The 15,853-nt window shown below is 39.4% G+C and overlaps 1 protein-coding gene across 3 annotated transcripts in view; it reads right to left on the minus strand.

Annotated features, from left to right (window-relative positions):
• Positions 1-15,853, minus strand: part of ADD3 (adducin 3) — a 95,330-nt gene that overhangs the window by 75,340 nt on the left and 4,137 nt on the right. Inside the window, exon 1 of one of the 3 annotated variants that reach the window (XM_048310961.1) lies at positions 7,810-7,828. The exons of the other annotated variants lie outside the window; for them this stretch is intronic. The gene's annotated coding sequence lies outside the window, so the exon portion shown is untranslated. Of the gene's footprint in view, positions 1-7,809; positions 7,829-15,853 lie in introns of those variants that run through there. 3 annotated transcript variants of the gene reach the window in all.

Here is a 15,853-nt window from a genome sequence, read left to right on the forward strand (position 1 = left end):
CAGACCAGGTTTCAAAATGTAAACAGGGACTTGTTACCTACTTAAACAAAAATCATATCCAATGTAACGTTTATTAAGACACTACTTAAAACACTGTCCATATTGTCCCCCTCTCTGTCTTCTGGACATCCACTCATTCCTCATTTACTGTTCCATTCATCAAACTCTTGTTACTTTCTGTTGGCAAAATGCAGAAGTTTGTGTGTTTGTAGGAAAACAACCAAAACCACTTGACAAATACCTTAGGAACTGCAAGTTGCAATTATCAAAACATCTCATGAGCTTTCTCCTATAGGCTTACTAGCAAAGGGCAGTCATGCACACAAGCTTCCCGTTTTAATATTCCTCCTCCTCCTTCTTTAAGCAAGATTATTCTCATCCTTAGAAACAGGAAGTCATTAAGTTAAAAATGTTTATACTAAATGAAAACACACATATTGCCATGACTTCTACTCAGTGACTATTGGGTGGTCTCAATCTGAATCAACTTTCTGACCAGCAAGTGCTTCCTTTGGAGAAATTATCAAAGCACAGCTTTGGAGACCAAGGATTGGAAAGGTATAAACTATCAGCGACTATAATTACAGTTAAGGATTTAAAATTGTTTTTTAGAAGACTTTAATAATTATATTCCAACAAAACTCCCAAACATCTGTTTTCAGTAAGTATTTAAATAAGTGTTTTTCCCAAACTATATCAGAAATTGGCTAGTGCTGTGTGTTTCTTGGGATGAGGTCAGCAACGTGCGTTAGTGCAGAGCCTTTGCTGCAGTAATTACCGTGTTTATTTGTGACAGAATGTGGTTGAAGGGGGAAACCCACAGCCCACTGGCATGCTCCACTGTAACCTTCAGATCCCCATCTGCAACTGCCTGTGATCAGTGTCTCCAACATGCCAGCATCTGGTCACACTCTTCTTATTCATAAACTCCTCATGTTTGCCCTTGAATTTGACAAACATTAAAAAAAAAAAAAAACCCTTCATTTTAATACTGTGATAATAGTACATTGATGGGTAGCCCACAAAGACTTCCCATGCACAGAACATCTGACTACAATTCTCCCCACACAAAGAAAAATCTGTCACTTGTGATTTGAGATTATTGCCAAACTTACTACGGGGTTTTCTTTTTATGGATATAAATTACATCTCAGGAAAAATCAAATTTCAGTCCATCAGCACACATCTTCAATTGCTTTTTCAACACCACCTGTCCTTATTACAGGAAAATGTACTTCCTCCCAACCTCAATATTTTAATTATTAAATAATTGGAAGAAGTGAAGAATGCTTCTCAGAAGGGAGCTGCACAGCAGTTCCTCAGTGATCATGAGCACTTTCGGGAAACTTGAATGCTCTTCCAGCACGCCCACTTGCTTCCTGTGAACAACCAGTGTGCAGAATTATTTGGAGAGGTCTTCCAAAGTGCTGAGAACATGATTTCTGTGCATTTTGATGCTCTTATGAATCACCAAGAACGGAATATGAAGCCAAGAAACAGTAAAACATGCACATGCACTTACAATAAATAAGAGCTGCTAAGACTAATAATACCAAAATATGTCCTGAAAATAGCAGGAAAAGGCCAACAGGAAGTGACACATTATGCCACTTCCACCTGAGACTCTTTACTTTTGTTTGGACCCACAGATCAATATGAATGTCAGGAATTAATAAAGCTAAGCAGCAGAGATCAGCTCTCCAGAGACCAGCCACATCTGCTCAGCAATGCCAAGCTGCCAGCTGGATAAAGTCCCAAAAGCCTTTAAAGGGTCATCATGCACAGCAAAAGCTTGTACTTGAATAAAAACCTTTTAGCTTAGCAACTAAAAAGGTAATAGATACTCTGTTAATTACATTAAGTAATTAAGTCATGTTTAGCTCTGTTAATTAGGGTGCCTAATTTTAAAAGGTCTAATAGCCACAGTATTTAAATTTCTGGTTTGTTTGGGTTGTGCAAGAAAAATCTATTCTAAACCACTGTCATTTTTTTTGGCTGACTCAAAGAAAGAAGTTATGCTGTTAACAGGAAAGTTAATCAGTTGCAATGCAGTGTCAAATAAATTATTACTTGTTGACTACTGCATATTCTAAGCAACTTTAGTGTATGAATAATTAGTTAAAAAATCCAAAATGAAAGACACTCGGCATCTCAGTCGAGATCATTAACCACACAAGGATACTTTATCTGGGTACAAATTGTCAAAATGCTCTTTCCTTGTGCACATTTGATAGGAGCTTGTTCATGGAAGAAATAAACCCTGCAGCACATGACACTTGCCTCCCTCCCCAGTATGCTCCTCACTAACACACAAGGTCTGGCAGGGTAGAAAAGCTCCCATCAAGCTTTTGATACATGAAGCTGTTTCTGAAATAACTGCTGGCCTACATGGAAATTGCTCCTTTCAAATATCTCTAATTCAGGAGTACAGTACCATACACGATCAGTTAAACACAGCTTCATCTACAGCTTTTCCTACAGCTGCAGGTGGCTCAACTTCCATGTGACAAAGACACGGCTGACACCCTTCAATACCTTGGCAGGCATGTGCTGAGATCTCTTGTTTGGACTACAACAGCTGAAACCCCACTGCATAGCTCCCCCTGCTCCCAGGGCATCACAACCCAACACTCTTTTTAATACAGGATATCACACCTCTGATGTTTGCAAGCTATTTCCAGTTCGTATCTTTTGGCTTGTTCCCAAGTGGAACCCAACAGGTGAGTCCAGGCTGGACCACTACAAGCCCCACAGACAGCTTGTTTTGCTAGCAAAGAAGCCACTTTTAAGAGCACAGTTAAGATCAAGCTGCTGAAATTAGTCTGAACAATTCATGTTCAGCACAGCAACTGCAGGGATGTCTATTTCAATAAAAGCAAATCACTGCTCTCAAATTTTACTCCTAGCAGAGACCAGTACCAGGGATTTACTACCAGTCCTAAAAGGCCTTGTGCCTGTGAAGGTTTGTCACTGCATAGTATTGTTCTTTCTGACCCCATGCAATGCATCAGGAGCACTTCCAGCATCGCCGTGCCACTACAGGGTGTGGGACACTCCCCATGAAGGCACCTGGAATTATTAGCCCCCATTCAATTAGCAAATTCAGCTACTAATTTTATATGACTTTAAGCAGGGTTTATAAACCACACAACACAGTGCCCCAGACCAGCCATCTGGAAATGCAGATGTCATCTGCTCACCTTGGTAATCTGCTGCAAGGTTTCTCAGATGAAGATGTATTTCATCTCGTGGTGCTATATAAATAAACAAAGTATTATAAACAACCATTTTATCTGACTGAGGTTATGTCATATGGTTTGCTTTCTCTATGAAAGAAAACACGTACATAAAGTGCAACCAGATGTTGTTGGCAGAGAATCCATTTAATATGGACTCATTTCTACAAACATGATTACAGATGTGGCCTACATCCTGAACCCAGTGTTTAAGGAAAAATTCTCTCTATGTGAATTTCACCCATTTTCTATGTTTTCTCTAAGTCTCCTAACTCACAACAAAAAAAATGTTTCCTATAACTGAAAAAGTTGCATGCCCTCCCCTTTCACAAATACATCACAAAAATAATTCAAGCCCACCCTTATCAAAAAAAAGCTGAGCATGCTACTGAGGAAACCCTGCTTCGTAGCAGCTCACTGCTACACCAGCTGTGAGAAGGCAACGATGCAGGTTACAACTAAGTCTAGACTGAGCTTCTTTGCTACAAACAACACTTAGCTAGGACTACACCTGACTTGTAATTTGATTTTTCAAAGTACAAAAATAGTTACTACAACTCTGCTTGCAGAACTGTGGAAACTTTAGACACTCTAAGCAATTATTTGTAGTGTTTTAAGTAAAAAAAATTAGAAGTCAACTGAAACATACCAAAGTTTTTGATGAATAATATCATCCTTGAAATCTCTTACAAACTCAGAGAGCTGTCAGTAAGGCAATTAAAATATAAAGATTTAATTGGTGTACTATAGGATTGCTCAGGATATAAAAGGTTGTTTAATTCTGATAAAACCCTGAGCAACCAACAAAAAGAATAGAAACAACAGATACATTTTAAATTCAAAATCAGTAAAGTCTGAATAAGAACTCCATTCTTTCATGCTTGTTGATTTATAAAATCCTATCTAGATCCTCAAGAAAATTAGAATAAAGCTCAAACTCTTTTCAAAACAGGAAACAGTACAGAAAGACTGACTGCATAATTCCACATCTGAACCCAAGAGATTTTCACCATATTTGACATCCAAGTATTGAACTAAGAACAGTCCTCTTAACAAACACACTCCTGAACTAGATCAGACAAGTTCATATTCGTATGAATAGAGAATCCAATGCATAAGAAAAATTGTCTCACTATATAATCCTTACTATCACTCCACATTCATGATCACATAAAGTTAAACTAGTAAACCCCCTAAATGTTCAACGGTCACTGAGACTATTGGCCTAGCAATGTATTCATTGAAGGAATGAAAATACTTGAAAAGCTAGGTTAGTTAACTACCAGTGACATCACTGAGAAGCAACAGTTGAAAAGGAAACAACCCCTTTCCCCAAATTATGTTTTGATTAGACCTTTAAAAAATAAAACTAAATAACTCTTTCAGAGGACACTGCCACTTAGGAGCACCTACATTTATTGGTAAAGCTCAGATACTTGATTAATCTAGATTATCTTTTCCAAGCAAGGTATTAAAAAGGTCATATGAAAGGATGAAAAAGTCAAAAAATAAAAATCAAAACAGGGAAAAGTCCTACTTTGACCTAAGAAATTCTGAGTCAGATAACATGAATGGAGCTGCAATTTTATAATCCTCTCATGACCAGCCAATTTCTGATCAACAGGTACATAGCTACTTGCTTCTGGAGGCAGGAAGATGGGACAACTGGAATTTTACACAACTATTTAAAATGTCCCAAGTGACCTTTAACAAGAGCTCTAAACATCTGTTTTGAGAATCATTTTCAACAGGATTAAATATATATGCATGGTTGTATAAACACTGTCTTTAGTGAGGGAATCAGATTGATTTAAAGTGCGGTTAAACCTAACGGCTTGTTCAGAGAGGAAGCTCTGGCGAGGATGGATAAACAAGCACTCCGAGCCCAGAGGTGAGCAAAGCACTTGTTTCTGCTCCACAAGGAAGAGGTTCTTTCAGTGAGAGAGGCTGCTGAAGTGTCCAAACTCTGAAGTTCAGCTGTGCTCTCACCCAAGTTGTTTCCAGCTACTTTGGTTTGTGGGTGTGATGCAGGTGAGTGGCTCTGCCCACGTGCAGTCTATCTACAGGGTATCTAAAAATTACTTCCAAACTTCAGCTGCTACAGCCTCTCTTAAAAAGAGAGCCCTGATGTGTAGGTGCACTTACCTACTATTTATAACAGAAGCCTTGCTAGCAAAGCATTTTCTTTAAACATAAAAGAAACCCCAATTTGAGAAACCTACCTATAAATGAGGGTAGGAGAAACAAATGAGGATGTGTGTGTTTGTTTATTTTCTTCAGAGGAAAGACAAATAAATGGAATTGCTTGAGAACCCAAAACCTTACAGGTGGTTTCTGGGCACATTAATAAATCAATGGCAAAACTTCATCCATTTACTAGTTGCCAGCTATTTCACATGAAGGGTTTAACTGTTGCCAAGATGGGTGAACATGAGCAGCTGTCACATCAGTATGGGATAAAGTATCTTAAAATGAGAAAAATAACATACTGCAGCATTTACACAGCTTGTGTTAAAAAGTTTGAAAAAAAACCCTCACAGCCCAAGTCTTCTCAGAGATTAAGCCAAAATGCAGACAGAATATTTAAATATAACAGCAATCTGAATAATGAGCTGAGAATTAACAGAGTTGTTATCTGAGTGTTATCTGCACAGAGCTGAGAGAACCAACAGATCCAGGTCCCTCGTACCAAGATTCTGTATTCAGGCACAACAACCTAAGTGTGCTATTCACTGCTCTGCTGGGGCACCTTAATTAGCCAGCCAAGCCCGACTTGAGTTTGCCTTGTTTTAAGGCTTCCGGCATCCTTAGAGAGTTCTCCAAAAAGCAATTCAAAGCAGGAATGTGATTAAGGGGAAAGCCTCAGCTGGCCACAAATAGTGCTGTGAATACCTCCTGCCTTTCTGCTCTGTTAAGGGCTGAGCCAAAGAAAGAGCTGTGGCTCAAGAGAAAGTCTCAGTAGCTGTGGGTCCAAGTCCAGTGCAAACTCCTGCCCATAAGATGCTACAGGGAAATCACTGTATCTCACAACTAGGACAGTTCTACTTTCTGCTTTTATAACCACCACCCCTCAATGCTGATCTATCAAATACATCAAAGAGAGCACTCTAATTAGAAAGCTGCACAATTGCACACTTTTGGTCATTTGTGCTAGTTCAGTTTACCACAAAGAAAAAACAACTGTAAGATCAGATCCTCTTACAGTAAATACTGTCACTCAGACCTCTCAGGAAACTTAATTTCACACAACTGCAATGTAAATAAATAATTTGAAGATATCAGCTGCAAGCTTTTATGTTTTCACATCAAGTTACACAACCTTGCAACCCTCAAAATCCACAGGCTCCTGAAGTTGAGTAGGATTTTACAAAGCATCCATACGCGTGTCGTCTCTGGTCAGAAGTGGACATTGCAATAAATTTCTGGACAGACAAATCCTACTTTTACAAATGCTTCAATAACTTAGGCACTTCAGGGCAAATTTTTTTCTTTCTTATGTAATGCCCATCGCTGGAATCCAGAGAAATATTTCCAAAATTTTATCCTTGGGGCAATATGGAGTTTTACTCCTTCTGTCAGCTTGCTTACTTTCTTCCATCAAGCAGAATCCTCCTGTACCACATAGGGCATAAAAAGACTAAAAACTCTGTGTCCAATAAATTTGACCATAATGCACAGGGCTGATGCATTGCAAGTGCTAATCTCAAATCATATACAGCTTTTTGCTCCAAAAGGAATCCAGTTTCCATCTTCCAAAGTGCTACATGATAGGCCACTGTAAGGGCTTTCATTTTTACCAGAATGCCTTCTAAGCCACTAAAGGTAGAAAAGACGCAGAAACAGAAGTTATGCCATTGAACCTTAGTAAGAGAAAGAGCATTAGGAAAGCTTCTAGATTGCTATGAATAAAGAATTGGATAAGGTATATTGAAAAGCACATGCAGAAATAGATGGGAAGAGGAAAGAGTTTTGTGTGCTGAGTATGATTCAATCATTGCACCCAATTTCACCAATGCGCAAAGACACTGAAGTTATTGAGAATAAGAGTGGGAAAAATATCCCAAACCATTCCAAAATAATTAAAAGGACATTTAAACAACAGCTACAGTTTCGACTTTAGTTTTACTGTAGCATCTATTACTTTATAAATGTCAAAACTAATACTATGTTTTTTCTTCCTCCTCTCTCCTTGAGAAGTATCTGCAGAAAACTGCAGTAGTGCACACTCTCTACCCTGAAAGACCAGTGTTCTGGCATAGCAGAAGCAGTGAGAAACAGATTCAACATCATTCCCCTTCTGGCAGTGCTCAACATGAGAAAGAGAGAAAGCTACCGGCATACTCTGCGTTCTTGATTCACACTGTATTTCTGGCTGAGAGGCACAGTCATTTATTTACAGAATCTCACAGCAAACTTGCTTGCATCCTGAAGTGCATTCTGATTATTTTATCCCTATTTCAGCACATTACAGTTAATAACATTTTATAACTGTAGTAAAACACAAAATATACCAGTAACAGCTAAGAGAATTGCAGCAAGTGAGAAGCAACAGAAATGAAGGTCAGGTACTCACTCTGCCAGGAAACAGCTCAATGCTTGGAATCAGTGTTTCAGAAACTCCAGGCACAGCCAGGCCTGTTACACTGGCTTTAGTGATAGTCCTTTCATGAATCTGGATGTCTCCTGTCGGATTTACTGCTCTAATGGCATTTGAATCAAGGCAACTTCCTGAGTAAGCCAGAATTCAAAATAAATGCATGAAGATAGGATATAGTGATTAAAAGTATTGCCCAAATCGTCTGCTATTGGTCTCTCAGTTCCTTCAGGCACTCAAAGTGCCTCAGTTTTAAGCTCTGCTTAATGTAAAATGAATGAATGCCAATAAAAAAGTTTGATGGAAAATCCAACATCAGCCAAATCTGGCATTGTTTGTTTCAGTTATATAGGATCATCATGTCCAGTCCTTGGATCCTCTTTATTATACCCTCATTTCCCCTGACTGAAGAAACCTCTGTAACAGAAAACCCTCAGGAGCCGTAATTTAACAAAGACAGCATCCAAACTTGATACAATGACCGTATGAATGAAGCCAGTAATCTGGGTATGGTTAAGAGTTGGGGAAAAAAAAAAAAATTTCCAAAGGACAAAATGAAAAACTACATTTGATAATAAATCATCTTTTTATGAGTAGGCTTAATACTTTTCCTCTTGGTACAAGAATGCAATACTGTCTTCCTTGCCAAGAAACAAAAAAAGGACAGAAGACCCACACATGAGAAGAACTGTAAAAAACAGAATAAACATCAGATACACAAAGTATTTTCAAAAAGTTGCATCTTTCTTCTGTATACTGTCAATACCTCATTACCAGACTTTTTAAGAATATCAATGCTTTAAATGAGTCTTCAGAAAGGCTGCAGAAGTCAGAGGCATCAGGGCTGGGGTAAGATGAGACGATTGCACAGGAATTATTAGAAAGCCCCTTCACACATTTTACTGCTACAAGAAAGCAACAGGCTACATGTGTGCAAGCATGGCAGTCACACACAGATCTCGGGCTGAAAGAAACCACACCACCTTTTTCCCACAATCATCAAACAGCTGAGAATCCAAAACTAACTGAGCTCAAATGAGAGTGGTGTTTGCACCCAAACCCAGGCACCACTGTTTTGACAATGTGAACAAGAGCAAAAGTGCTGCTGCTCCTGTTTGTGCATTTAAAGGGTGCCCACTGCAACACGCTCTCGCTGAAGCCATCTGGCTACTCACTTTTAAAATTCAGGGGTTCTGGTTTGGTTTATCTAACACTGAAATGCTACCAACAGAAACCAAGTTCACACTGGGGCAATACTGCAACTGGCAAAGTAATTTTCAGAAGCCCTTTCTGTTGAAGTCAGCATCAGGTCATCCAACATGCTGACACAGCCAGAGCTGTTATTTTTAAACACAGCCATAGTCCATTTAACTAAAGCATCTTTACTCTGACTGAGCCAGTGTTACTTTGATAAGACTCCTTAAGTCTCTATACTGAAGCCTGCATATCATATGAAACAGAAAATGCAAACTCTTGAAGACAATCCTTCACTGCAGCTAGGAGAAGAGAAAAAAAGGACAACAGAGGTGCAGGAAAAAGCAGGGAGGACCTGGCACTGAAGACAATAAAGTGCTATCTGCAGGACAGCTATTCACACTGTGAGCTTGTATCACTCACCACCTGCACAGAGATGCACTGGAACAATTTCAGTCAACTCCAACAGCAAACAGCTTTCTGCTGTTAGAAACTCAGCATTACACTTCTAAAACAATTCTTCTGCCAAGTTTGTTTCTAGCAACACTAGGTTTTCTTACACATCGTTTAACTGATGCGAACCTGGATGGAAGAAGAAGAGAGGCAATGCCATTGTCAAAGGCACCTAAGAGACTGCAAGTTAGAATTACACATTTTGGGCAACTCACTGAGATATGCTAAGCAACTTATTTGTATGCATTTTCTTCAATGCAATTCTGAATCTTTGATATATAAAGTTGTCTTGTAAACATATGCATAAGTTCATTACTAGAACCAAGAGCAGGCCCACCCTTCCCTCTCACTAAAGAAAGAATTTTTTCTTTATTTATAGACACTGTGGCCCACCTGATGTAATAAAGTTCTCCTGTGTCAGTATTTAGGCTCCATTTCTTACACATAATTTATGAAATAAAGAAAAAGTAAGAGCAGCAATGGTATACACTGCTCAGCAGCAAAATCCTTTGAATTTTACAATAGAAAATTTAGCTGTGCATCTTGTGCTATGCATGGATACTGCAGACTGTGGAGGCAAGGGAAGGCTGCTGGGGAAAGCAACCCCACATACCCAAGACCAGCACACCACACAGGATATTGTCACCCATTGGGAGCCACACAGAGCTGGGATATGGGAGCCACTCAGCCTAGCACGGTGAGATTATTTTAATTAAAGTATTTTTGAAATCTATGTAGGTTTTCCAAAACATTGCATTTATCCCAGAATCTCCCTTTAAACATGACTGCTCCCCCTCAGATTTTGAGAGCACTGAGAGGGTAAATGGGAACATCTCAATCTGGGGGCTGCTACATTGTATTTTAAAGCCTAGAGAAATGGTTTGTTCATTCTTACTCTCCTACCAATCAGTCCTCTTGCAGAAGACTCAGCTTACCAACACCTTCCATGCCCAGTTTTCACTCCCTCCCAGTACTGCAGCAGTGCCCGGCTGCAGAGCCAGCACCACCCAAGGATTAAGGGGCAGGAGTTTACCCGGAGCCCAGCACTGACACTGCCCCATCTCCTTATTCCCCCCTTTTCCGTTTTTCTCACCACTGCCTTCGACACCTCCTACACACCCTAGTGCTCACCCAACCCTCTCTTGAGTTAATTCAACCTATTAAAGAGAGTTCATGCAGTCAAGGGGGAGAGAGGAGCTTTTCTGCCGCAATTCACAGTGAATTGCACAAGTTCAGCCATCAGCAGGGTTTACACAAGAGACAAGGAGGCAGGACCATAGCACCAGGAGGGAAGAGCAGGATATCCCCTTTGGCTTGGTTGTAATGTACAACCCGAATATTTCAATCGGATGGAAACCAGTCCTAGAGAAGAGTCACTGTATTAAAGAGGTGATTATATTTATTGGAACAGTGACATGCAGACTTCTTATTGGACAGGGCTCTTAAATAGGATTACAGGGCTTTAATTTGGTTCTTTAAATTGGTTTTGGAGAGAGAGAGAGAGAGAGGAACACAAGGAAAAGTATAGCGAGAGGGTGGAATAAGCTTGGAGGGAGTACACTACATTATGCCACGTCAACCATAATAGCTTCCCCAGAACAAATATATGCTAGTGCACATTCTCCAAGTTAACTAATAAACAGAAAAGCCATAAAAAAGATAATTACTTACACTCTGCATTTGCACACTGCAACCAGTAATTTTGTAGCTTTAATTCCATCTTTCAACTATCACTTATACTGGCAAGGAACAGTGGCAGCAGTGCACACCACAACAGGAGTAAACAAATGACCTTTATCTAACTTTATTGAAGTAATAAAGAACAGACTTTTTTTTTTTTTTTTTACTTACTTCAAAGAGGGTTTTATAGCTAGCTACCAGCAGGGTGTGGACTGAAGCTAAAAACTTTGAAATGGGTCCCTGTGAAATGTGAAACCAAAATACAGCAGAGGTCACCTCTCTGTGAAGAGCCGCCTTGTCTGTATGTATACTATAAGCAAAGCTCTGTTAGCTCAGCCTCAGTAATAACGTAATTCAACTTAGCCCCTGGGAATAGCAACAACATCAGGTTTCTAACTACAAAGATAAATTTACTGCACACAGTACCTGTTACTATATATTTGAAGCATGTTTGATAGTAGCCAGACACTCGAGGTACATGGTATACCTCAAGCTATTTTTTCTTGTTAAAGGCTAACCCAGGCTATAAATACATTTTTATTCTTACTCTCACCATTAGCCAATTCTTTTTAGTCAACATTGCATGTACATTAGTTCTATGCAATATATTAGCCAATATTAATAGGAAAGGAAGCGATACATCCGGGTTCGGGTTTTTAAATTTTTTTTATATTTTTCCCCTAAAGGGGAGAATTTCAGCCCTTTTCAATAATGAATCTAATAATTTTTCCAGGGGGGAGGCAGAATCTCCTAAGACAAGTATTGGGACAATAAGACTACTGTACTTTACTCGTGGGTTCCTGTGAAACAGTTCACAGACCCAAACTTGGCAACAAGTGCCATATAGCACTGGAGGTTCTTGGAAAGAGTTGCCCATACACACATTGCTCTACTGATATGTATGGGCTAGGCTGTCTATTCTTCCAGCTCTAGGAAAAGACAAGACAGACAAAGATGCTGGCATTGGAACCACTGGACGAGCCTGGGCTCCTGGTGGCCCTGCCTGCGGAGCAGAGCGCTCCTACCCCTGTCTCCATTCAAAGCTCTCCCTCCCTTTCACTCCGAGGGCTGTTCCACATGTTTGCCAAATCTCTCCCCAGATGGAGATCTCCACATCTAAGCACAGATTTCCCAAAGCACTGGACTGAAATGTTGATCACCCTTGCTGGACAACACCTCTCTGGTACAGAAGAAATCCCACCACACTTAAAGTCTCCATCAACCACTTTGGGTCCATTGTTGGAGAGACAGTGCCTTGATTAAGGTAATTAGAGACTTTCAGACTTAAGATACTTCGAAGGACACAGGATCCCACTATGCAACACATTAAGTGCCACTTAATTTGATTAGAAGCACTGACATGCAATAAAACACTCATGTTAGGAATGGCAAGAAAAAAGAACACTGTCTCCTGACCAGACAGCAAAAACTTCCATTTTGAATGGTGTGGTGCTTGAGAAGAGCTAAGCAGCCTTTGAAATCCAGCCCTTAACCAGGAGCTGTCTTAGGACATGTTAAAACGAGGGGCACTGCTCTTTCAAAACATCTAAGTTTAAGCAAACACACACAAAGAGCATAATGTATATGCAACAACCTTTTAAAGAGGAAGCAGTATTTCAGTTTTTCCCCAAGTTGTTGGCTCACAGGAAAACATCTAATGTAAAAAGGGAACCTACCCAATCTGCCCCTCTGCCACCTAAGGGCAAATTATCCAGGCACCTATTAAAAAAACCTCCTGATGCTTTACAGCTTAAATGTCTTATACAGTTAAACTGAGTTGTCTTGAGTTCACATGCTTTATGTTATTTGATATGTTTTAACTAGGAAGATACCTGGATTCATTTCAAGATTTTTTTTTTTGAACTAACCTGTTTTTGAGCACAGACTCTCTCATGCTAGCACTACACAGATGTATTCAATCTCTCTGTATGCTGCAAAAGTATTTAAACAAAGTTTGAAACAGAGTAAAAAAAGGAGTGGGGGATCCTGACTGCCAGACCACTTGGTTTGGTTTCTACTTTTGTATTGGGTTTATTTATTTATTTTGAAACACCATAAATTTCAATGTATTTGCAATCTCTTCTGCATTTTTGTTTTCTGCTCCACACCAGACCCATGATTTTGATCAGGTTGATAAGGAACAAAACACACACCTAAAGAGGCCTTTGCTGGTTACAGACACACTTGGCTTTACAAAACATTGTACCAGCCATTACTAAAACATGCATCAAAAGTCCTTTTTTGTCTTCTTCAAATGCCCAGGATGAAATCTTTGCAGTAACAATATTTATAAAAATTTGACTGAGAGATCTACTTTGGACAGTTTGTCTTTGAAGATGGAGTTTTTTGTTCCAAATCATGCACACACAGAGGTATCTGCGAAGCTCTCCAACTGTGTCACTCCAGTCCTTAAGCCATTTAACACATAACATGCACGTGTCCTTTGAATGCCAAGTCAGCTACGTGTCAAAGACAAATAGCTCGGCATAGCCAACCCATTCCAGTCAGCACATCAGTAAGAAATCTCATCTGTATTCAGTATTATGCCCATCAATGGGAATGGGGAAAAAAAAATAAAAAGGAAAAAAATTAACACATACCCACAAATTCTTTTACAACCTCAGTAACTTTAGGAATAAGAAAATTACACAGACTTCGGCCTGAAAATACAGTTTGCCTTAAGGGGGAACGGCTTCAATTTAGTAAGTGAATTAAAGACCATGAACAGCTTTGCTTTCTGCCCTGATGGCTGGGTCCAAAAACATTCGAGTTACCAAAAGAGCTTTGCCTTTGCCTATATTTTTAGGCATATTTAGGCATTTAAAGCCAGCTGCAATTGAAAGCCAGAAACTGTCCCGATTAACTGTGAACACTATAAAGACAATTATCCCTTAACCAGGTATTTAGTGCAAAGCTTCACCTGCAATCAAGATCTCAAACAGGATGATGGGCTTGTTGTGGGCACTATCACAATTTAAACATGATAACAGAAATATCTATTGAACTAGATATTCATTTATTATTGCAGTAATGCTCTATCAGGAGGGCTAATGTTGCATAGGCTGATGTAGCATAGGAATGCCAGGTATTATTTTTATACACAAGTTCTTACACCCTAAATCTCAGCACTTTTACAGAAATTGTGGTAAATACAGCTGAAAACAATCATATAAGAACACTTGATCTGACCCTCCACAGGGTACATCTCCAAATGCAGTTCGTATGTTCCAAGAACAAAATTTTAGGTTAGGTTTTGGTGGTTTAGGATACACAGCAAATGTGGTATGTTGCCTGGTGTGTAGCAATAATTTAAATAATATTGAAATGCAACTTGGTTAAATTGTATTTTACTCCTATTTTAGCATTGACCAGGAGCCTGGAGAAATTGTTATACAATTCATTAACACTCCTAAAAATGGTTGTGTATCTGAGTCAGGAAAACACAAAGGTACTTGTGAGGTCAATACCTTCAAGTCATTGTATTCAATTCTAGACAGAGCTGGATGCACTGCCTAGTATTGTCCACTGTTTCCGTCCCAAAATCCTATTTTCAATTTCACCTAATTTTTCATACACTAGGCTCTAGCCTCTGCTAAGTGTCTGCTAGATCTGAAGCATCTGAGCCAAAACACTTCTCTCTTTCTGACATCAGGGCTCCTAAGTGTACTTTCCAATGCTGTAATTTAATTTTTAAATTGAGGATATTTTCTTTGGAAAGCACTACCCAGCTTTCAAATACTTGACTTTGTGGCCTTAGTGATGCTCTTTATAAATAGAGAGGTTTTTTGTATATACATCCATAAAGACTAAAACGTCACATGGGTTGTTAAGGAAATACTGGGATACTGGATTATATGAAATGACTTACATTAATACCAGCAATCTCTCTGAACCCAGCCAATTTATAATTTACATTGCTCTAGAAACTATTTATTTGAATCACGCAGACAACTTCAGTACCAAACTGCTCCCACAGCATTCTGCCAAGACTTCTAGAGCTGTCAAAAAAAAAAAAAAAAAAAAAAGAAAAAGAAGCCAGTCTACATTTGTAGGGGGGGATATAACATGTATTTCAAATTATGGTTTTCCTTCCTTGTTTTGACTGCATTGAACAGTTAAGCAAGCTTTACCCATCAAGTAAGCTTTCCTATTTTGCACTCTATTTACCATCAGAAGGACACGTACAGGTTGGGTGGTAAGCACCCTCCTTCCAGGACTGACATTTACTGTGCATTTGCAAACAGAATATGCAGGTCCACCTGGCCTTTAAACCATGTTGTTTTTAGTATAAGAGCAATGGATGATATGCAGAGTGACACTTGTTTTCTACAAGAAAAAAAAAAGTCAAACAAAATAAAAACAATGAAACCCCCATATAACACTTATAAATATGCATTATTTAAAGAAAAAGCTTGAGATCAGTTATTACAGGTAGAGATGAAGACAACAAGCAGAGATTTTCAAAGCAATTCAGTGAATCCTCTTAGTGTGGCCAGCACAGCACAGTTCAGCTCTCGGCTGAAGCGCTGCCAGTAACGCCAGGTACTCGTTCAGAGCAGCGCAGCAACAACGGGAACAGCAGCAAACTGCTGTCAACTCTGTGCTATGCAGGACTGCCACGTACTTCAGCTGGAGAAGTACCTTCAGGAGATTCCAACTGCACAAGGGAAAAGGGATTTACCAGCTGTTAGCTCCT

The sequence above is a fragment of the Corvus hawaiiensis genome, chromosome 8 (assembly GCF_020740725.1).
Source record: "Corvus hawaiiensis isolate bCorHaw1 chromosome 8, bCorHaw1.pri.cur, whole genome shotgun sequence".
NCBI lineage: Eukaryota > Metazoa > Chordata > Aves > Passeriformes > Corvidae > Corvus > Corvus hawaiiensis.